This window comes from Scyliorhinus canicula, chromosome 9, assembly GCF_902713615.1.
Source record: "Scyliorhinus canicula chromosome 9, sScyCan1.1, whole genome shotgun sequence".
Lineage (NCBI taxonomy): Eukaryota > Metazoa > Chordata > Chondrichthyes > Carcharhiniformes > Scyliorhinidae > Scyliorhinus > Scyliorhinus canicula.
This window is the reverse complement of record NC_052154.1, coordinates 142,983,035-143,007,092: the sequence shown is the minus strand read 5'-3', so window position 1 is coordinate 143,007,092 and position 24,058 is coordinate 142,983,035. Positions and strand designations below refer to the sequence as shown.

Genomic DNA, 24,058 nt, shown 5'->3' with positions numbered 1-24,058 from the left:
GTGATTTGGAAGTGTGTTAACAGCAGCTGGATTATTAAAAAGAAAATTCACAACTTAAAGCAGGCATTCCAAAGCACTAGATGTACCAGCAGGGTAAATGGCTGGGGGAGTAGTGAGGTAAGCGGGTGGTGAAGATTAAGGAGAAATGGGAAGCGGAGTGGGAGGGGAGATCAATGGGGAGTATGGAGTGAGGCACTGCGAAGGTTAAACGGGACCTCTTGTGCAAGGATGAGCTTGATACAGTTTAAGGTGGTGCACAGGGTGCATATGACTTGGGCGAGAATGAGTGGGTTCTTTCAGGGGGTATCAGATGAGTTAGAGGTGTGGATGGGGGCCAGCGAATCACCTGCACATGTTTTGGGGTTGTGAAAAATTGGGGAAGATTCTGGGCGGGGGTGTTCGGGGTCTTAGCCAGGATAATAGAGGAGGAGGTGGACCTGGACCCTTTGGTGGTGATATTTGGGGTTTCGGGGATTTGACAAGCTGGAGGTTGTGGAGAGAAGGAAGGCTGATGTCGTAGCCTTCGCCTCTGATTGCACGGTGGTGAATTTTGCTTGAGTGACGATTGGCATTGCCACCGGGGGTAGAGGCTTGGTTGGGTGACCTGTATGACTTCCTGTGGTTAGAGAAGATAAAAGTATGAGTTCAGGGTCTCCACAGGGGAGTTTGAGAAAAGGTGGGGTATGTTTGTGACAGTGTTTGAGGAGCTATTTGTCTCAGGGGGCAGAAAACATCCTGTCTGGCTGCATCACAGCCTGGCATAGCAACTGTTCGGCCCAGGACCGCAAGAAACTTGAGAGTCGTGAACACAGCCCAGTCCATCACACAAACCTGCCTCCCACTTGACTCCATCTACACCTCCTGTTGCCTGGGGAAAGCGGGCAGCATAATCAAAAGACCCCTCCCACCCCGCTTCCTCACTCTTCCAATTTCTTCATCGGGCAGGCGATACAGAAGTCTGAGAACACGAACGAACAGACTCAAAAACAGCTGCTTCCCTGCTGTTACCAGACTCCTAAATGACCCTCTTGTGGACTGACCTCATTAACACTACACCCCTTTATGCTTAATCCGATGCCTATGCTCATGTAGTTACATTGTATACTTTGTGTTGCCCTATTATGTATTTTCTTTTCTTTCCTTTTCCCCATGTACTTCATGATCTGCTTTTTAAAATAAATTTAGCGTACCCAATTATTTTTTCCCAATTAAGGGGCAATTTAGCGTGGCCAATCCACCTATCCTGCACATCTTTTGGGTTGTGGGGGTGAAACCCACGCAGGCACTGGGAAAATGTGCAAACTCCTCACGGACAGTGACCCAGAGCTGGGATTCGAACCTGGGTCCTCAGTGCCGAACTGTGCCACTGTGCTGCCTGACTTAATGATCTGTTGAGCTGCTCGCAGAAAAGTACTGTTCACTGTACCTCAGTATATGTGCCAATAAACAAATCCAATCCAGGGAGTGAGGGGGTGGGTGAAAAAGGGGAAATATCTGTATAGACTGTATAGTTGATTGTTTGGGAAGTATGTTTCCCAGGATGTTTATTTGCTATAACCTGCTTTGATATATGTTTGTAATCGAATACATTTGGGGGAAAAAAAAGTACCAGCAGGGGTGCCATCATGAGATCTTCCAAATTTGGTGGCAGAGAAACTGTTCCTAATGGCAAAAGTGTCACGAGCCACAATACACCAATTTTTAAGGTGAAGAACCAACACCCCCACAGGGTGGCAAGGTGGAAAATGTTTTTATATAGAGACTGGGTTAGGACTGAGAATACAGATCCTCTGAGTGTGGTGGAGGCAGATTTAGTTGAAGCTTTAGAAAGAGAATAGGGCAATCATGCACAAGAGAATACATGTTGCTGGACTACTGGGATGGAGTCTGAGGTGATATACCTGTGCACAGTTCTGTGTATAGTTAGCAATGCGACCTCCAACCGGCTGATGGCGATAGAGATCTATCACGTGACTCGAGACACTTGCAAGTCGGTAGTAAGACGTAGGAGAGGTTAGTTGCACTTGGAGTAGCTCCAGGAGAATTCACTGAATTAATTGAGTAGCCATTGTCTGTATCATAGTTTGTTAGTTATCTTTCTAAGTGTTTTTTCTAGTCAAACAACTGGATGTTCTGTGTGCATCATTTGTAATGATATGCAGACATGTAACCAATGGGTGATCACAAAAAGACACAACCAATGGGTAATCAGAACACCCAGTGGTGGCATCACCAGAGGGCACCACACGACTACTATAAAGGGACAAGGCGCACAGGCCCTGGGCCCCTTCCACCAGCAGAAACCTAGCGAGCAAGACGTGTGCAGTTAGCAGCACCACCACACCATTGCATGTGGCCTAGAGCACGTTCATATAGTTAGTGTAGTGTGTTACTAGAGTCAGATGAGTAGAGTGTAGAACTCATTTAGGAGCTTCGTTAATCGCTCAATAAATACGTTCAACTTACCTCGAGGTCTGGAGTATGTTACCTGTGTGGTAGGTAACGTGCTACTCAATCCGTGGTAGGTGATGAGGTATTCTGAATCTCTATGAAGAAGATTTGAACTCGTCCAGTAGTAACAAAAAGTTTATTGAGTAGCTACAACAATAATTGCATGAGTTCTTTACTTTAACTTTGATACTAGTGATAAGGTGAACAAGATCTAATTACGGTAACTATACGTAACCACGAGCTATCTAAACTAGTCTGCTATTGCTTTGGTCACAGTGCACCCAAAAGAGAGAGAGAGACCCAATGTGGCTGCCTTTTACCCCTGTTGGTCCGGCCCTCTAGTGATCATGTGGTGCTACTGATTACACATTAACCCCTTGTGTACATGCACATATAGAGATCACTACATACCCCTTTCTTCATGTTACATATTTTCTGTACGTTGTAAAGAAAATTGAACAAACATAATAGATTCAGTTTGCAAATGCATTACATAATATCAATGAGTTAGTCCGTCAAATGTTAATACATTTAGCCTCTTAGGTTTTTTTGCCTGTGTGAAATAGGTAGGCCAATGATATGTACAAGTTATGATGATCTTGATGATTATACAAAGCCAATTAATGTTTGAGTCCAATCTTAATTTAAAAAAATATATATTGTGAGTCCATTGAGTTTGTTCGGTCGAGTTGCTTTCTTCTTCTGTTGTTGAAGTGGTGATGTTGATGTGGTTATCTCTTTGTGAACGTCGTCAGTGTTCCAGTGGTTAGGTAACCAAAAAGTCATCAGAGGTATTTGAATGGGCGAATCACTTTGTTTGATTTATGCTTTTTTTTTTCTATGCTTGCGGTTAGCGATTCTGTGTTACATCTTTGTTGTCTGACCTGGACTTTTTCCTATGTTTGTGGTATTGATTCTGCATGTCATCTTTCTTGAAAGCTGGTTTGCTTGTTTGTTGTGGAGCAAATGTGAATTTGTGAGATTTGTTGCCATGTCATGGCATGTTTGTACTCTTGCTATTGTTTTGCAGTGTGCTGTGACATTGTCCTTCATGTGCAGAGTTGTACCATCTTGTATAGGTCATTGTTTCATATTGTCATTTCTGTCTTGGTTGTTTTCGTTGTTGTCGTTTTTGTCTTGCTTGTTGTTTCTGTTTTTTATGCTTCTTGTTGTTTTTGTTGTTGTTTTTGTTGTTGAACTTGTAGTTTTTGATACTGTCGTTCTTGTTTCTGCAGTGCTTCTTGTTGTTGTCGTTGCTCTTGTTGCGCTGCATGTTGTTTTCAATGTTGCTGTTCTTGTTTCTGCTGTGCTTCTTGCGGTTTTGTTCCTGTTGCGCTCAGTGTTCCGTGTGGATGATGTGAGTCATTGTCACAGTTATTGGTGTCAGTGTCCTTTTGTGGTATCTGTTACATTGAGCGTTTCTTCTTGAGAATTGAGAATGATCTGGTGTTGCATTAATGTTGGTGACATCAGTCATTTTGTGGTGGATTTGATTCCTCTTCTTTGCTTCCTTGGTACTCCTCTTCCAGAGTCATTTCTGGTTCACTTGAATCATCTGTGATCTCTTGGTGCTCCTCTTCTGGAGTCAAAATCTTCAAGATTTCTATTGACGTGGTCTCACTGGACTGTTGGTGCTCTTCTTCTGGAGTCAAAATCTTCACGATTTCATTTGACGTGGTCTCTCTGGACTCGTGGGTAGCCCTCCTCTGATTGTTGAATGCTTCTGTGCAGACGAGCTGAGATCTGTCAGTCTCGCTGTGATCCTGCACATCCTGTATGGGAATTGTGATTTCTTCATCACTTGTCTCACATACAGTGGGTAGACATTGTGTCTTGTAGGTTAAATGAGATGGGTAGGCTTTCATAGTCTTCTTCTGGTGACTCATAAGCTGGGCAGACTTTCATCGTCTTTTTGTTGTTCACATGAGCTTGGTAGACTTTCAGAATCTTGTTCATGCATGGCGTTCGCTATGGAGTGTTTGCTTGCTTCCATTTTTGAGTCTGTCACTGAGCTGTCTGTGGAGGCTTGTGTTGCTCTCTCTGTGGAGTCTGTCATCGCTTGCTCTATGGAGTCTGTCATCGCGCTCTGTGTGGAGTCTGTCATCGCGCTCTGTGTGGAGTCTGTCATCGCGCTCTGTGTGGAGTCTGTCATCGCGCTCTGTGTGGAGTCGTGCAGTGTTCTCGCTGTAGAGTCGTGCAGTGTTCTCGCTGTAGAGTGGTTCTGCGCCCTCTCAACGGAGTGGTTCTGCGCCCTCTCAACGGAGTGGTTCTGCGCCCTCTCAACGGAGTCGTTCTGCGCTCTGTGTGGCGTTGTCTTCTTCTTGGGTATTGCTGTCATCCAATGTATCCACAATCTGCCATGGCATCATGGTATTTGAATCATCTACCATGAATAGAATCGTGTTGAGCTTTGCAACCATGTTGCTGATGCTGTGATCAGCATATCCGAATAACCCGGCCATGTCTGAGTAGTATTTTTTTTTTTTTAAATAATTTTTATTGAGAAATTTTGATTTTATACAACAATAACGCACCTTAGTAAAATACCGAAAATAACAATGATATTAACAATCATATACATTCGCCCCATCCCCATGAACAACCCAGCATTTTAACAACAACGCAAATTAACACACTATAAAGTTACAGAATAAACACTACAATAATGCACCCCCCCCCCCGGGCTGCTGCTGCTATTGACCCAGTTACCTATCTCTGAGCCAGGAAGTCCAGAAAAGGCTGCCACCGTTTATAGAACCCTTGTGTTGATCCTCTCAGGGCAAATTTGACCTTTTCCAATTTTATAAATCCCGCCATGTCACTGATCCAGGTCTCCACGCTTGGGGGCCTCGCATCCTTCCACTGTAGCAGAATCCTTCAACGGGCTACTAGGGACGCAAAGGCCAGGACCCCGGCCTCTTTCGCCTCCTGCACTCCCGGCTCCACCCCAATCCCAAAAATCGCGAGTCCCCACCCTGGCTTGACCCTGGATCCAACCACCCTCGACACCGTCCCCGCCACCCCCTTCCAGAATTCTTCCAGTGCTGGGCATGCCCAGAACATATGGGCGTGGTTCGCAGGACTCCCCGAACATCTGGTGCACCTGTCCTCACCCCCGAAGAACCTACTCATCCTAGTCCCGGACATGTGGGCTCGGTGCAGCACCTTAAATTGGATGAGACTAAGCCTCGCACATGAGGAGGAAGAGTTGACTCTCTCCAAGGCCTCCGCCCAAGTCCCGTCCTCTATCTGCTCCCCGAGTTCCTCCTCCCATTTAGCCTTCAGCTCCTCCACTGACGACTCCTCCACCTCCTGCATTACCTTATAGATGTCAGACACCTTCCCCTCTCCTACCCACACCCCCGAAAGCACTCTGTCCATCGTCCCCTGCGAGGGCAGCAAAGGGAATCCCTCTACCTGTCGCCTAGCAAACGCCTTTACCTGCAGGTATCTGAACATGTTCCCCTGGGGAAGGCCAAATTTATCTTCCAGTTCCCCCAGGCCCGCAAACCTCCCGCCAATAAACAGGTCCCTCAATTTGCTGATGCCCGCCCTTTGCCATCCCCTGAATCCCCCATCCGTGTTCCCCGGGATGAACCGATGGTTGCCACCCAGTGGAGCCTCCATCGAGCCCCCTGTTTCCCCCCGATGCCGTCTCCACTGTCCCCAGATTCTTAGGGTCGCCGCCACCACCGGGCTCGTGGTAACCCTCTTGGGGGAGAGCGGCAACGGTGCCGTTACCATGGCACCCAGGCTCGTACCTCTACATGACGCCATCTCCATTCTTTTCCACGCCGCCCCTCCCCCCTCCATCACCCATTTACGCACCATTGACTGCCCAATAGTACCCCAGAAGGTTGGGCAGCGCCAGCCCGCCTCTATCCCTTCCTCGCTCCAGGAACACCCTCCTCACTCTCGGAGTCCCATGTGCCCACACAAAGCTCAGAATGCTGCCGGTCACTCTCCTAAAGAAGGCCCTGGGGATAAATATGGGCAGGCACTGAAAAAGGAACAAGAACCTCGGAAGCACTGTCATTTTGACGGACTGCACCCTCCCCGCCAACGACAATGGCAGCATGTCCCACCTCCTGAACTCCTCCTCCATCTGATCTACCAGTCTGGTAAAGTTATGCTTGTGGAGAGTCCTCCAGTCCCTGGCCACTTGCACCCCCAGGTACCTAAAGCTCTCCCCTGCCCTCCTAAGCGGGAGCCTACCAATTCCTTCCTCCTGGTCTCCAGGGTGCACCACAAACACCTCGCTCTTGCCTAAGTTTAATTTATAACCTGAGAAGGTCCCAAACTCGGCTAGTAACTCCATCACTCCCGGCATCCCTCCCACCGGGTCCGCCACATACAGTAACAGGTCGTCGGCATACAACGACACCCTATGTTCCTCTCCACCTCGCACCAAGCCTCTCCACCTCTCTGAATCTCTCAATGCCATCGCCAGCGGCTCGATTGCCAGTGCAAACAACAAGGGGGACAAGGGGCAACCCTGCCTGGTCCCTCGGTAAAGCCGGAAGTACTCCGACCTCCTCCCATTCGTGGCCACGCACGCCATCGGGGCCTCATATAGCAGCCTTACCCATCTAATGAACCCTTCACCAAATCCAAACCTCCCCAACACCTCCCATAGGTACCCCCACTCCACTCTATCGAAGGCCTTCTCCGCATCCAGCGCCACCACTATCTCTGCCTCCCCCTCAATCGCCGGCATCATAATGACATTCAGCAATCTCCGTACATTCGTGTTCAGCTGCCTTCCCTTCACAAAACCTGTCTGGTCCTCATGCACAACCCCTGGCACACAGTCCTCTATCCTGGTGGCCAGGATTTTTGCCAGCACCTTAGCATCCACGTTGAGGAGAGATATGGGCCTGTATGAACCACACTGCTGGGGGTCCTTGTCCTTCTTTAAAATTAACGAGATCAGTGCCCGTGACATCGTCGGGGGCAAAGTCCCCCCTTCCCATGCTTCGTTGAGTGTCCGCACCAGCAAGGGGCCCACTAGGTCCACGAACTTTTTATAAAATTCCACCGGGAACCCATCCGGCCCCGGTGCCTTCCCTGACCTCATCTGCCCGATCCCCTTAACTAGCTCCTCCAGCTCAATCGGCGCACCCAGCCCCTCCACCTTCTCCTCCTGCACCTTCGGGAAAGAAAGCCTGTCAAGGAACCTCTTCATTCCCCTCCTCTCCCCCGTTGGCTCCGACCGGTACAGTTCCCCGTAAAAGTCCTTGAAGACCTCATTCACCTCTACCCCCTTCCGCACCACCTTCCCACTCTTGTCTCTCACTCCAGCAATCTCCTTAGCCGCATCCCGCTTATGGAGCTGATGAGCCAGCATCCTACTCACCTTTTCACCATGTTCGTACACTGCCCCTTGTGCCTTCCTCCACTGTGCCTCCGCCTTTCTAGTGGTCAGCAAATCAAATTTAGCCTGCAGGCTGCGCCTCTCCCCCAACAGTCCCTCCTCTGGTGCCTCTGCATACCTCCTGTCCACCTCCAGCATCTTTCCCACCAGTCTATCCCTCTCACTCCTCTCGCTCCTCTCCCTGTGTGCCCGGATGGATATCGGCTCCCCACGAATTACTGCCTTCAGGGCTTCCCAGACCATCCCCACCTGAACCTCCCCTGTATCATTCACCTCAAGGTACCCCTCAATACTTGCCCGGACCCTCCTACACACCTCCTCCTCCGCCAACAACCCCACATCCAACCGCCACAACGGACGTTGGTCTCGCACCTCTCCCATCTCCAACTCTATCCAATGCGGAGCGTGGTCGGAGATTGCAATGGCCGAATACTCGGCCTCCTCCACTCTCGGAATCAGTCCCCTACTCACCACGAAGAAATCTATCCGAGAGTAGACCCTATGTACGTGGGAGAAGAAAGAGTACTCGCGTGCCCTCGGCCTTACAAACCTCCATGGATCCACCCCACCCATCTGGTCCATAAACCCTCTCAGTACCTTGGCCGCCGCCGGCCTCCTACCCGTCCTAGAGCTGGACCGATCCAGTGAAGGATCCAACACCGTATTAAAGTCCCCCCCTATGATCAGACCTCCCGCCTCCAGATCCGGGATCCGTCCCAACATACGCCTCATAAAGCCCGCATCGTCCCAATTTGGGGCATACACACTAGCCAGTACCACCTTCTCTCCTTGTAGCCTGCCCCTAACCATCACATACCTACCCCCCTTATCCGCCACCACCTCCGATGCCTCAAACAACACATTTTTCCCCACCAGAGTCGCCACTCCCCGGTTCCTCACATCCAACCCCGAGTGGAAAACCTGCCCCACCCATCCCTTCCTCAGGCGGACCTGGTCCGCCACCCTCAGGTGGGTCTCCTGAAGCATTGCCACATCCGCCTTTAGCCCCTTCAGGTGAGCCAGTACCCTCGACCGCTTCACCGGCCCATTCAACCCTCTCACATTCCAGGTGACCAACCGGATCAGAGGGCGTCCCGCCCCCCTCCCCCGTCGGCTAGCCATAGCCCGTTGACTGCCCGCCCCAGGCCAGCACCCCCTGCTCGACCCCGTCCCCATAGCGACAACCCCTCACCTCTGTCCCCCCAGCCCCCACCAGCTCCTTCTTGACCCTACCAGCAGCAACCCGGTATTCCCCTTTGTCTGAGTAGTATTTTGTGTATTGTTCGGTAGATAAATCATCTCTTTGTTTCTGAGTTGTTATCGTTCTCTTCATGTTCAATGAACAAATCATCTTATTGGGTTTCGGATTTGTCATTGTGCTCTTCACTTTGGGTGGTGCAGACTGCTTGTTCCAGGGTGTTGTGAAAGTTATTTTCAACTGCTGGTGTAAGTTCGGGCATTGTTCTGTCTTTTGAGGTATGAAAATTGGGTTTTGCAGCTTTAAATTTCTTTTTGTTCATTTTCGTGCATTTCCCTTTTAAGTGGTCGTGGTCCATGTCATCTGACATCATGACACTTGTGATGTCATGTGTAGGAATCGAATGCACATGTGCAATTCGAGTTTTCTTTACTCTTTGCGCAACTGTGCCTGCGCGGCTTCTCGCAGGCGCGCAAGTGTAGTTTGCCATTTTCCTTCTTTCTGAGAAGTGAGCATGTGCGTACTGGCAAGAACGCTCTCGCTCAAGATGGCTGCCAATCAAAAGGTGCTGTTGCATCAAGTGAGATCCTGCCTCTGCCTCATGGTGAGTATTCGTGCCATTTTTACCGATTTTGTTTTCTAGGTAATGATTCCGTGTTTGCAGAGACTCAAAGTATTGATTTTGTTCATAAGCAAGGCATTTTTGTATAGCGATTTCTAGAGTTAGATACTTATTTTGTGAAAGTTCTTCCTTCAAATTTTTCAGATAGTCCAGAAATTAATTGATTTATTATCACAGTGTCTCTGAAATCAGCATAGTCACAGCCTTGTGGTATTAACTTAAGATTTGTAATAAAATCAGTGATGGGCCCTCCATTTCTCTGACATTTATGACAATTGCTAAATCTTTCCTGCAGCTCACCAGACTGACTCTTGGTGTTCATCAAATTTTTTGAGTATTACTTCTATTTTGGTGTTGTCTTTACCTTCTAAGTAATTAAAACAATTATAGATTTCTCTTTATAGCTTCATGCCCTCCTATTGAGAGTAGTAGTGTTATTTTTGTTGCGTTAGAGACCGTGCTTAAATCATTAGCTGCGATAAATATCTGTTCAAATCTTTTCCAGTCATAACTTAAATTACCGGTTGTTTCCATCTGCCCTGGAGGTCCAATGAGTCCCATAGTTAGTCGTCGAGGATCCATTTGCTGCAAAGTCTTCCACAGTTAAATGTCCAGTCTTCTCTTTTTCATCTTTGTCTAACCTAATTTAACTTGTTCTGTTAAAGCCACCCACTCCTGGTACCATGTTTTGTTACCTGTGTGGTAGGTAACATGTGCTACTCAATTCTTGGTTAACGATGAGGTATTCTGAATCTCGATGAAGAAGATTCAAACTCGTCCAGTAGTAACAAAAGGTTTGAATAACTACAACAATAATTGCATGAGTTCTTTACTTAACCTTATCACTAGTATCAAAGTTAAACAAGATCTAGCTACGGTAACTATACGTAACTCCACGAGCCATCTAAACTAGTCTGCTATTGCTTTGGTCACAGTGCACCCAAGAGAGAGAGACCCAATGTGGCTGCCTTTTATACTCCTGTTGGTTTGGCCCTCTAGTGATCATGAGGTGCTACTGATTGCACATTAACCCCTTGTGTACATGCACATATAGAGATATGTACAGAGTATTCTTCAAACACATCATTAGAGTAGGATGACTGATGACTGTGTGGCTCCAGAGCTGCCTCGGACAGGACAGGCTCACTGGCCTCTTCAGTGATCTAACCATTCTACGATGTATTTCATAGTGGATTTGTTAGCTCATGTCCAGCAACACTACGGTTGCCAACTGTGATGATATATTCCTAGATTTCATCACATGACTTTCCCAATGCTCCTGCTCCGAGTACCGAGATGTTTCAGCCGACTATCAGCCAAAACGGCCTCCCCACCCCCCCATTTTCAATATTTTTATATCTGCTAAAATAGAAATATTCAAGTAAAAATGATTTTTCTCTGGGAAACTGATCACCCAAACCTGGAGGCTCCAGGCCAATCCTGGAGGATTGGCAACCGAAAGAACCAGCAGAGGGGGTCCTGCAGCTGGAGAATGCTAGTGGACGGGCGCTGGCCTGGAAGCGCGCGCGTGCGCGGGGGAAGAGGCGGGTTAAACCACAACTCCCAGAAGACCCGGCGGGACCGGGCCGGAAGTGATCGCACCTTTCCTGTCGCGTCGTTTCCGTAAATAAACGGTCGCCGGTCGGTTGGTTAGTGGCTTTTTTTTACCTTTTGTCCTCCTTGTTGTGGAACGCTCGCCTTTATTTGGGACTGCGGGCGTGTTGAGAGCGGATGGAGATTTCGGAGCCCGGGAGACGGCTGTACAGAGTGAGGGGCGCGGCCTGCGTCGTGGGCCTCGCCGGCAGCGAGAGGCGGCAGACAGCGGGGTGGGGGTTAGCTTTGGGCCCAGGGACAGAGATAATAAGCAGGGTCACGAACAGTGAGAGACATCAATAATAATTGATTATTATTACAAAAAAACAGTAACATTGACTAACTAATGATCAATATTGACCCAGCATCAAAACTTTCTATTGTGTCCACATCACTGGTGAGAATGAATGAAATAGCAATGTGATAATGCCCGTTTAGGTAACTTGTTTTTAAGATGACATGAGGAACAAACGTTGACCAGGACTGGGGGCAGGACTACCCTGCTCTGCTCCGAAATAGTGACATGGGATCTTTTACACCCATCTGCGAAAGCAGACAGCTCCTCTGGACAGTGCAGTACTCCCTTCAGGGTGTCAGCCTTGATTTCTATACTCAAACCGTGGAGTGGGACTTGAGCCCTGAGATATTGTAAATCAGAGGCAAGTGTGCTATCAGGCTGTGCCGCAGATGACACTTTTTATATGGCACTGTTATTGTCAAATCACAGGAGCATAATTAAACATGAATGGCTCAAATCTTCTGGATCTATGGAGGTTGGGTTGGACACACCAGCCCCAACCTCCACACGATATGCTACAGGACCCCAGGGAAGGTCCAACGTACTGACTCTGGGAATTGCCTGAGAAGTTTGAACTTCTGCAAGATGGGGGAAGGAACTTCAGATTCCTGGGGCATTGGGACTTGTTCAAGGTGGACATGTTGGTCCCACCCCAGTTGATCTCCAAGGTCCTCACAGGAAGATTAATTAATGCTTTGGGAGAGGGTTCAAATTAATTTTTTCAAATATAAATTTAGAGTACCCAATTAATTTTTTCCAATTAAGGGGCAATTTAGCATGTTCAATCCACCTGCCTTACACATCTTTGGGTTGTGGGGGCGAAACCCACGCAAACACGGGGAGAATGTGCAAACTCCACGTGGACAGTGACCCAGAGCCGGGATCGAACCTGGGACCTTGGCGACGTGAGAATGCAGTGGTACCACTGCACCACCATGCTGCCCTGGTTGAAATTTGGCATGGGGATGGGTATCATGATGAAACATTAATGAGGAGATTAATGAGGAGAATAGCATTCTAGTAAATATTAGTTCTGAGATAGGAGGGATTAGACAGTGGGCAAGTACAAGGCAGTCTAAAATGGATTTGATGTCCATGCACGTAAATACATGACGTATTAGTGAGTTAGCACTGCTGTTTCATAGCGCCAAGGACCCGGTTCAACCCCAGCCCCCGGTCACTCTCCGTGTAGAGTTTGCATATTATCCCCGTGTCTGCATGGGTCTCACCCCCACAACCCAAAGATGTGCCTGGTAGGTGTATTGGCCATATTAAAATTGCCCCTTAATTGGAAAAAAATGAATTGGGTATTCTAAATTTATTTTTTAAATGTTGCCGCATGCGGTTGTGATATAGTGGCAATAACAGAGATCGTGGCTCAAAACGGGGGGGTGAAATGGGAACGTAATATTTAGAAAAGGTAGGGAAGTAAAAAAAAAAAAGAGGGTTGACAGGATTGATTAACATACTGTAAAACACTGGAGAGGCGTCATAAGCAATCTGGTTAGAACTAAAGAACAATAAGAGAGCTAATACATTGCTGGGTTTGCACTACAGGGTATCAAACAGTGGGAAGGAAGAGAAGGAGCTCATTTGAAGGAATATTAGAGAAAGTTGCGACCTGAAAACACAAATCTAGGTTGACACTCCAGAGCAAAACTGAGGGAATGCTGCACTATTGGATGTGTTGTCTTTTCAGATGAGACTTTAACCCAAGGCCTCATCTGTCCCATTTGGGTGGACGTGGAAAATCCTATGGCACTACTTTGAAGAAGAGGCCGGAGTCATCCCTAGGTTCTTGACCAATATTTGTTCCTTATCATTATCACTTTGCAGGTTATGAAGCTGTGTCCAAATTGCTTCAGAGTTTCCCATGTTACAACAGTCACTGCACTTAAGAAGTATTCATAGGCTGTAAAGTATTTCGAAACATCCTAAGATTGTGAAAGGTGCTATAAAAAGGATAAGGAACTTAAGTTACGTGGATAGAGTGGAGAAGTTGGGATTGTTCTCCTTAGAGAAGAGAAGGTTGATTTTAATCAAAATGCTTGAAATCATGAGGTATAGAGAGAAACTTCACATTGACAAAAGGTCGAGAACCAGAGGACATCAAAGAATTGGCAAAAGAACAGACAGTGAAATTAAGAAATTTCTTTATACACAGTGACTAATTTGGATCTGGAATGAGCTACCTCAGAGTTTGGTGGAGGCAGCAACAACGGTGATTTTCATGTGAGAATTGGATAAGCAGAGAAAAATTTGCGGGGCTATGAGAAAAGGGTAGGTGAGTGGAACTAACCACAGAGAACCAGCATGAACACAGCGGGCCAAAAGTGCTGTAAACCTTCATTGATTGCCATGTTGCCTTTGCAATAAGCAAATCGGGTAGGATTTCCTGAAGTGTGTCCAAGAGAACTTGCACAAAATTCTGCCACCAAACATCAAGTCATCATTTCCCAGACCATCACTGATAACACCTCCTCAGGTGCTCCTCTCTCCCTACCCATGCCCCTGCTACCATCCTCCAATTTCTTAGCCTACAACTCCCGTAGCTACCTTGATTACATTTGTTCATTTCATCCCACCCCACCTCCTCTACAAACTAAGTATTGTCCTCCCAGTTTCTCTCCATTGCATTTGTGCTGTCAACTTTCCACACTAGAGCACGGTGGTACAGTGATAGCATTGCTGCCTACGGCGCTGAGGACCCAGGTTCGAATCTCGGCTCTGGGTCACTGTCCCCGTGTCTGCGTGGGTTTCACCCCCACAACCCAAAGATGTGCAGGATAGGTAGATTAGCCACTCTAAATTGCCCCTTAATTGGAAAAAATAATTGGGTACTCTAAATTTATTTTTAAAAAACTTTCCACACTAATGCTTCCAATGCCTTCCTTTGTCTCCAACCAATGATTCGTCTCCACTGTGGTTGATAGGGTCCTTAACTTGTTTTCGTCCCATATTTTGCATTTTTATGGATTCCCTTATCCTAATCTTTCATCCCACCAGATTCTGTATTCCTGCCTACTCCTGCTCCTAGTTCTTATTCAGTGGATCATATTCGGCCATTTCCACCACCACCAAACACATCTTCTCCTCCTGACTTTCAGCATTCTGAAGGGACCATTCCCTCCACAATATCCTAATCTGCTGTATTTGTTGCTCCTGAATTGGTCTCTACACTGGGGAGACCATCTGTAGATTCAGCGGCCGCTTTGCTTATCACCTTTATTTTGCAATTAAATTTGCAAGTGCGATCTTGAGCTTTCAATTTTCTGCCATTTTAATTCCCCACCTTACTTCTGCTCAGTCCTTTCTGATCTCAGACTCCTACACTGTCCCAAAGAAACTCAGTAGAAGCGCACAAAATAGAACCTCATGCTTTGGTTAGGCATTTTACAGTCTTCAGTACAAATAATTGAATTAACAATTTCAGATAATTTCCTCCCACATTTCAAAGATGTCCAGGTTAGGTGGGGTTACAGGGATGGGTGGTGGAGTGGGTCTAAGTAGGGTGCTCCTTCAGAGGGTTGGCGCAGACTCGATGGGCTGAATGGCCACCTTCTCCACTACAAATTCTATGGTTTTGTTTCCTTGTCTCAGTACTGTCAACTTTTACCTTGCACCATCATCCCTTTTGTCATTTAATCATTTCCCACCATCCACTCCATATAGACCTGCCCTTTTGTTCTTTCCTCTCTTCCTTACCACTGTATTTGCTTAAAAGCTCTGATGTCTGTATCACCTTCTATTTCTGATGGAAACTCAATCTGAAACGTTAACTCTATTTCTGTTTTCACAAATGCCACCTGACTTGCTGAGTATTTCCAGCATTTTCTCGTTTTATTTCAGATTTCCAACATCCACAGTGTTATGCTTTTGTAGAAGAGAATATTCTTGATAACGAAGAAGGAAGCAGTGCTGGATCTAGTTACAGGAATTAAGTGAGGCAAGTGGTGCATGTTTCAGTGGGGGAGCATGTGGGGAATAATGATTACATTATCAGATTTCGAATATTTACAGAAAAGAGACGCTGAACAATCAAGCTTAACAATACTCAGCTGGCAGTGGACTAACTTAGAAAGGGATGCCTGTGACCAGACAAAGATTTTTCTTCATAAAAATTAGTTTTTCAATTATGGATGTATTATTTTTGTTTTATTTAATGTGAAACTTGTTGCCGGTGCTGAATGGCTGCTGTCACCCGATAGGAACCAACAACAACCTTGAGCACATAAGGATGCCACAACAGAAAATCAGATGGATCAGCAGAAGCTTCAAATTCCTCCCCAATTCAAAATTGTGTATATATAATACAAATAATATTTTTTTAAAATCACATTTCATGGCCATCCAAACCGCGTGTGAGTGATGCCACATCAGCATGCAGTGAATACGCCATGACTAAGCAGTAGACAGCTACAGGAAGAACAAAGAGTGGAGCCTGTCAAACACTGGCTGACACTCCTTGGTGTTACAGTCCCAGCTGATGTTACTAATGGACAAGTCAGACCTCAGGATAGAATCTGGCATGATAGATCCTAACTTTTACTTTTTTGTTTAGATACATGGACGAACAGAGTCACAGGACTGTCAATGAACTTGTAACAAAAGAACAAAACATTTATTAAACAAGAAAAGATGGTTTACTCTTTCACTCCAACTATACCTTTACAGACATAGACAGATTTATAAGGATGACACACGTTGCAAAATTTATCTTTGACTCTAATATTTTCAGTAAGTGTACAGTCCCTGTAAACCCGACAGATGCCGCCCAAAACAACTTCTGTGGATTTCTCATCAATTCCCCCTCCTGAACACTGGGCACCAACTGGTCTCACTAGAACTCCTGTCTTCCACACGAGCATTTCCAAACACCACTCTCGAAGAACACACTTTGGAATCTTCTCCCACATGATGCTTTTTCTTGGATACCTGTATCCACCTCCAGGGGTTTCAACCTCTTGTGTTCCCCTGGATCACCACGTGCATTCAAGCTTCGCCTTACACAGACTCTCTCAGGTACCCAGCAATGCCAACAGAATACCACTGTATTAAGGGGTCACCAACCTTTTGATCACCTTGGATATCTGACTTCTCACAACCTACTTAAATCTGGTTCCTGCAGCAGCATCTTTAAATCAGAGCCTACTCTCTCCACTTTACTTTCAATTTCCTTGAACAGGACCCTGTTCAGATTCCTGTTCTTTGTTCCTTACACTTAACTGTCTTCCTGTGACATTCTTTTATCTCTAATCCCTGGTTTCTGGAACTTTTTGTTCTTTTGGGACATTTGTTCTCTGCAGGTCTCTGTCCTGTGTTCAGCTGCTCCTAGAACAAGCTTACAACTTACTCAAAAGCTCTTGCTGTCTCAGTGTGGCCCCAGGTTGCTAAGCAATAGCCTAGTTTTTCTGTAAACCTTATTTGTTTTAACATCATATAATATACATTACGATGCCGGCATCTGAACCAAACTAAAGTTCTTAACCCTTTCTTAACACAAAAATACAAAAACGCAATTAAGCTTACTTAAAGCTATACCTTATTTCTAATCCCCACAGAATCAAATATAAATTATTTACAACTACCTCTATTTTCTCACATTGGTCAATTCTAGGTCCACTGGTCAACAAAACGGACATCAAACTCCATCAACCAGTTGTTCTGCTTACACATAGCGCATGGCTTGCCAGTAAAAGATCCTTCTGCCAACTCTCACTGGGAGAGGAGAGCCCTCCATCATCAGCAGTGATGATAGCAGCGTTTGTTTTTACTGTTCTGTCATCCAATGCTTCTCCCTTTGCTGGATTTGTTCAGTTTTATGGAAAATGCTTAGCACAGTGGATTTTTACCCCCCCCCCCCCCCCCCCCCCCCCCCCCCAAACAATGGGACTTTTACGAAAAGAGATTCTTGAAAGATGTTGATTTTTCAGACACCTTAAAGTCTTGTGGCGCTAGAGAGCTGTGGACCTCCGGTTGAAAACGCCGCATCAGAGAACACACTGAATATAGAAAGTACAGAGGAGACCTAAATAATGGAATAAACTTGCAGAATATGCAAATGAGGTTCAACACAGATAAATGTGAGGTTGTACATTTTGGTGGGAAGAGTTGCGAAGTCACTTATTACTTGAAAGTGCAAATCTTGGTTGGGTAGAAGAACAAAGGGATCTCAGAGCAAAGATACACAGTCACTAACGGTTGCACCACAGTTCAGCAAGGGCATAAAAATAAGCAAACCAAGCACTCGGCTTTATTTCTAGAGGAATAGAATCCCTAAAGTGCAGAAGGAGGCCATTTGGCCCATCGAATCTGCACCAACCCTTTGAAATAGCACCCTACCTAGGCCCACTCCCCCCGCCCTATCCCCATAACTCTGTAACCCCACCTAAACTTTGGACACAAAGGGGCAATTTAGCATGGCCAGTCCTCCTAACCACATCTTTGGACTGTGGGAAGATACTGGAGGAAACCCACGTAAACACGAGGAGAACATGCAAACTCCACACAGTCACCCAAGAACGGAATTGAACCTGGGTCCCTGGTGCTGAGGCAGCAGCGCTAACTACTGTGCCATTGTGCCGTCCCATAGAATTGAATTGACAGTAGGGAAGTTGTGTTAAACCTGTATTGAACCCTGATTATACCGCACTTGGAATACAACAAGCAGTTCTGGTTGTCATTTTATAAAAATAATTTAGAGATATTGAAGAGGGTGTGGAGAAGATTAACAGGCATAATGCCAGAACAGTGTGGGTATACATATCAGGAAAGGATCAATAGGCTGGGTTTATTTTCTCGTGAGAAAGAAGACTGGGGGGTGATCTAATAAAGTTCTTTAAAATTTTGAAAGATTTAGAGCAGAGGCAGAGAGAATATTTTCTCTTGTGTGCAAGAGGATAGCTAGAGGCCATCGATATAAGATAGTCACCATGAAATCCAACAGGGAATTCAGGAGAAACTTCTTTACTCAAAGAGTGGTGTCTACCACAGAGAGTGGTTGAATTGAATAGTATAGGTGCATTTAAGGGAAAGCTGAATTGGCATATGAGGGGAAAGAGAATACAATGGTAGATTTAGGTGAGGAAAAGTTGTAGGGGGCTTGAATAGGAGCACAGATGCCGGCATGGATTGCCTGGGCCAAATGCTTTGTTTCTGTATTATAATATCATACATAAAAGAGAATATGATAATAGACTAATGGTCACTATAAAAGAGAATGTAAATATTTTTCATAAACATAAAATTTGTAAATAGGCAATCAAAGTAATGGGTTAATTAGGGACCTAAAGGACCACATCTGAGGAACTAAATTAATATTTTGCATCTGGCTTCACTAAATAAGTGAATTCTGCCAATGTAACGGAAAAGGAGGAAGTAATAGCAATATTGAACAAAAGGGGTAAAAATAAGAGGAAGAACTTGAAACAGTTGGCAATCCTTAAAGGACGAAAGTCACCTGATCTGGCTGGGGCAACTACAGGCCAGTTAGCCTAAAGTTGGTGCTGGGGTAAGTTTTTTTGAGAATAATCTGGAATAAAATTAACGAGCATTTGGAAAATATGGAATAATTAATGAAAGTAAGCATGGAATTATTCATACATATTATTAATGAACTAACACAGGGTGGCACAGTAGTGCAGTCGTTAGCACTGCTGCCTACGGCGCTGAGGACCCAGGTTTGACTCCGATCCCGGGTCACTCTCTGTGTGGAGTTTGCACATTCTCACTGTGTCTGTGGGTTTCACCCCCACAACCCAAAGATGTGCAAGTTAGGTGGATTGGACACGCTAAATTGCCCCTTAATTGGAAAAAGATAGTTGAGTACTCAATTTATTTTTAAAAAATTAATGAACTAACAGAGATAGTTGATGAGGGTAGAGGGATGTGTATATGGATTTTCAAAAGGTGTTTGACACAGTACCATATAACATAACATTAGCGACTTCTGGTGGCGACATTTGAGAGAAGGTCACTCACTAGGTAACGCTGACCAGGATCCATGTTTTTTTAGGCCGTTTTACCTTACTATTCAGGGATTTTTGCAGAAAAGCATTTTGGCTTAGTAATACAGGGTTCCTGCACTGAACAGAAACAAAAAACCCACAGAAGGTAACTATTCGACGGATTCAGAGGCTTTGCGCACTTCATCAGCAGAAAAGGGCGGTGGCAGTGTTGTCAATGATGGTGGGCACCATAACGGTGAACATGCTTTCGAGGGTGCTCACAAAGGTGTTTGACAATCACTTTGGCAAGCAATGGAAGTTGGTGTTAGAGGGTCTGTGAATCAATTAAGGAAGCGCTGGGCCTCGTCCAGATGAAACTTGATTACGATTGGCGAGGTCCTATAGGGTGTGGAGAAGGCGTTGACGAAGCAAGGTGAGCAGTTTGCATTGCTTGAAGCTGCGATGGTGTGGCCGATGAGACTAAGAGGTTGAAGGCTAAGGTCGATGATTTCGAAAATTGGTCAAGGAAGCAGAGAACCTCAGAGTTGCGGGGTTACCAAAGTGGGTGGAGGGCCTGAATCCTACTGAATATCTATCACAGATGTTTGAAAAAATGGTGGCCTCGCCAATCCCCTCCGGAACTGGATAGGCCCTATCGGATATATTGTCAGAAGTCCCTGCTGAAGGAGTCACTTCAAGCGATCATTATTCACTTTCACAGGTTTAGGGAGAAGGAGAGTGTCCTGAAGTGGCCCAAACCACCCTGAGTCGAAGTGGGAAGAAAACCTGAGGATTTAGCAGGATGTGGGGGCTAAGTTGGCGAGGAAGCGGGTGGCCTTTAATGAGGTTTTAAAACAAATTTAGAGTACCCAATTATTTTGTTTCCAATTAAACCAGAGGTGATTGTATCTATAGATCAATAGGGTGGAGTGGGGGTACCTTTTTGAGATGCTTGGGACTTGGGCAGAGGTTTATTTCATGGGTTCGGCTATTGTATCGGATCCCTACAGCCAGTGTATGCATTAATGCATCAACTTAGGGTATTTTCAATAGAGTATGGGTGCCCATTGTTGCTGCTTCTTGCCATAGCGCTGAGGTCTTTGGGTGAATGGTGGGCGAGGGGGGGAGCATATGGTGTCTATATGCTGGTGGGATGCACGGTAGCATAGTGGTTAGCACTGTGGCTTCACACCGCCAGGGTTCCAGGTTCGATTCCTCACTTGGGTCACTGTCTGTGCGGAGTCTGCACGTTCTCCCCATGTCTGCGTGCATTTCCTCTGGGTGCTCCGGTTTCCTCCCACAAATCCTGAAAGACGTGCTGTTAGGTGAATTGGACATTTTGAATCCTCTGTGTACCTGAACAGGTGCCGGAGTGTGGCGACTAGGATATTTTCACTGTAACTTCATTGCAGTGTTGATGTAAGCCTACTTGTGACATTAATAAATTTCATTAGATTTTTATTACCTGCTCTTGTATGTTGCGGAACCAGTCTCTACTGACAAAATAATGAAGCTACCGGGGAGTTTTGACTCCTTTTCGGGATATAAATTGAACCTGGAGAAGAGTGAATATTTTCCAGTTAGTCCCCCAGGGAGGGGAGCCAATCTGGGGCTATTGCCTTTTTTTCTTAGCAGAAGTGGCTTCCAGTATCTGGGTATCCGGGTGGCCCATGATTGGCCTTTGCTTCATAGATTAAACTATACAAGTCTGATGAGTAGGGTGAGGGCCGATTTGCAGAAGTGGGATAACCTTCCGCTGTCCTTGGTGGGCAGAATCCAGACTGTTAAGATGAACATTCTCCCAAGGTTTCTGTTTCAGTGTTTCCCTGTTTTCCTTGCTCAGTCTTTCTTTGCCAAGGTTAACAAGTTAATGACCTCTTATTTGGGCGGGTAAATTGGCAAAAATTGTGGCGTATTCCTTCAGAGGGACCGGCAGTAGAAAGGCTTAGCGTTACATAATTAGCACTTATTATTGGGTGGCCAGTATCGAGAAGGTGCTGGGGTGGTTGCGGTGTCAGACTCCGTATGGGGGCAAATGAGGCGAGTTCTTGTCGGGTCTTGAGTTTACTGGTTTTGGCAACAGCCTCGCTCCTGGTCTCCCCAGCGAGGTATTCCTTGAACCTGATGGTGATTTCTACTTTAAGGATATGGAAACAGTTTAGGCAGCATTACAAGCTGAGTGCCATGTCATTGTTGATCCCTATCTGCAGCAACCATTTGTTTTTGCATCGGGTCTGGATGCGATATTTAAGTCGTGGGAAGGGAAGGGCCTTGAGAATTTTGGGGACCTGTTCATGGAGGGACAGTTTGCTCGTTTGGAGGATCTCTAGGCAAAATTTTAACTGGGGCGCACTTGTTCTGCTACTTCCAGTTATCCGGAAGGCTGGTTCAACATTTCCCTTAGCAACGCAAACCTCGCTGTCGGGGAGAATCCTATTTGAATGGAAGCTGTCTTGCTGGACCTGGTGAGAGCGAAGTGGGAGGGGGAGCTGGGGCCTATTTTGGATGGGGACGTGTGGTGTGAGGTCCTTCATAGGGTGAACTCCACTTCCTCTTGCATGCTGCTCAGCCTGATCCAGCTTAAGGTGATGCATACTGCTTACCTAACTTGGCGAAGATGAGTGGGTTCTTCACGGGAGTGGAGGTCAAGTGTGAATGGTGCCCTTGTGGGCCCGCTAACCACACACACATGTTCTAGTCGTACCAAAGATGGTAATCTTTCGGGTCTTCTTTAGAACCATGTTAGCAAATCTTAACATTGCTCTGGAGCCTTGTCCTTTTGTGGACATTTTCAAGGTGTTGGACTTGCCGGGGATGAGACCGGGGTGAATGCGGTTGTACTTGCCTTGGCCTCATTGATAGTCCGAAGACACGTTCTGCTGGGACGGAGATCATCTACTCCACCCAGTGTCTCGGCCTGATTGGGTTACCTCGTGGAATTTTTATACCTGGAAAAGGTCAAGTGCACTGTTAGGGGATCTGTGGATGGATGGGTTCTGAGGTGACAGTCATTAATTTCCTATTTTAAGGTGTTAGTCATCATAAGCTTTTAAAAGGTGGGTAATTATTATTGTTGGTGGTAGGTTATTTTTGTCTTCATTTGGGTGGGATTTATATGAATGGTTATGCCTTTTTTTTAAAAAGCGATGTTGTACTATGTAATATCCACATTCTGGGTTGTTTGATATTGATGTCGTTTGTTATAAATGAAAATTTTCAATAAAAAAATATTTTAAAAAACATACATATTATCTACATTTAAGCACTTGGGATCAAGAGACTGACAATGTGGATGTGAAATTGGCAAAGGACAGAAAGCAGTGAGTAGTGGTGATCAGTTAGTTTTCAGACTGGAGGGAATTGAACAGTTGGGTTCTTTAGGGGCTATTACAAGGATAATTTCTCATTATGATGTATATCAATGACCTGGTCTTACAGGCAGGATATAGGCCCTAATTTCAATGTTTGCAGAGCAGTAGTAGATTGGCTCCCCTTTCTTTTCACTCCTTGGTTAACCACAACAGCTGCTTTTTAAAAAAAGAATTCACTTGTCAGTTCAGTATGGTTTAACTGTGTGTGTGTGTGTGTCAAAGAATTTAGACAGGTGTTCTTATAAGATTTTTAAAAGAAAAGGAAATAGTATTGATTGCACTTCACACCCAATCTAAATAAAATAATAAAACCACTTCAGCTCATTCTCACATTCGTATTCAAAAATTCACATTCACACGCACACATGTAAGTTATAAAGTGGGAGGATAGATTAAATTGTTTTTTCTTTTTCAAAATAATTTTTATTGAAATTTTTGAAAAATGTATAACAACAGAACAGTAATAATAAACACCCCCCCGGCACCCGTAACAACGCATATAACGAACCCCCCCACCCCACCAAACCCAATAAACAACAAAATAAATTAACAATAAATTAAATTAACATAAACAATGCCCCCCCCCGAGTTGCTGCTGACCTAGTTCCCTATCGTTGAGCCAGAAAGTTGAGGAAAGGCTGCCACCGCCTAAAGAACCCTTGTACCGACCCCCTCAGGGCGAATTTGACCTTCTCCAGCTTAATGAATCCCGCCATGTCATTGATCCAGGTCTCCACGCTTGGGGGTCTCGCATCTTTCCATTGCAACAAGATCCTCCGCCGGGCTACTAGGGACGCAAACACCAAAACACTGGCCTCTTTCGCCTCCTGCACTCCCGGCTCCACCCCAACCCCAAATATCGTGAGTCCCCAGCCTGGCTTGACCCTGGACCCTACCACCCTCGACACCATCCTCGCCACCCCCTGCCAGTATTCCTCCAGTGCCGGACATGCCCAAAACATATGGGCATAGTTCGCTGGGCTCCCCGAACACCTAATGCACCTGTCCTCACCCCCAAAAAACCTGCTCATGCTCGCCCCAGACATATGAGCCCTGTGCAGTACCTTGAACTGGATGAGGCTAAGCCTCGCACATGAAGAGGAGGAGTTCACCCTCTCCAGGGTGTCCGCCCATGTCCCTTCCTCAATCTGCTCCACTTGCCACTTAGCCTTTCGCTCCTCTACCGACGCCTCCTCCACCTCCTG

At 45.9% G+C, this 24,058-nt stretch overlaps 1 protein-coding gene across 1 annotated transcript in view; it reads left to right on the top strand.

The window, feature by feature from the left end:
- The first annotated feature begins 11,211 nt into the window (after positions 1 to 11,211).
- LOC119971758 (T-complex protein 11-like protein 1) overlaps positions 11,212 to 24,058 on the top strand; it is a 128,612-nt gene continuing 115,765 nt past the window's right edge. The window contains 2 exon segments of the mRNA XM_038807816.1: positions 11,212 to 11,294; positions 15,386 to 15,482. The gene's annotated coding sequence lies outside the window, so the exon portion shown is untranslated.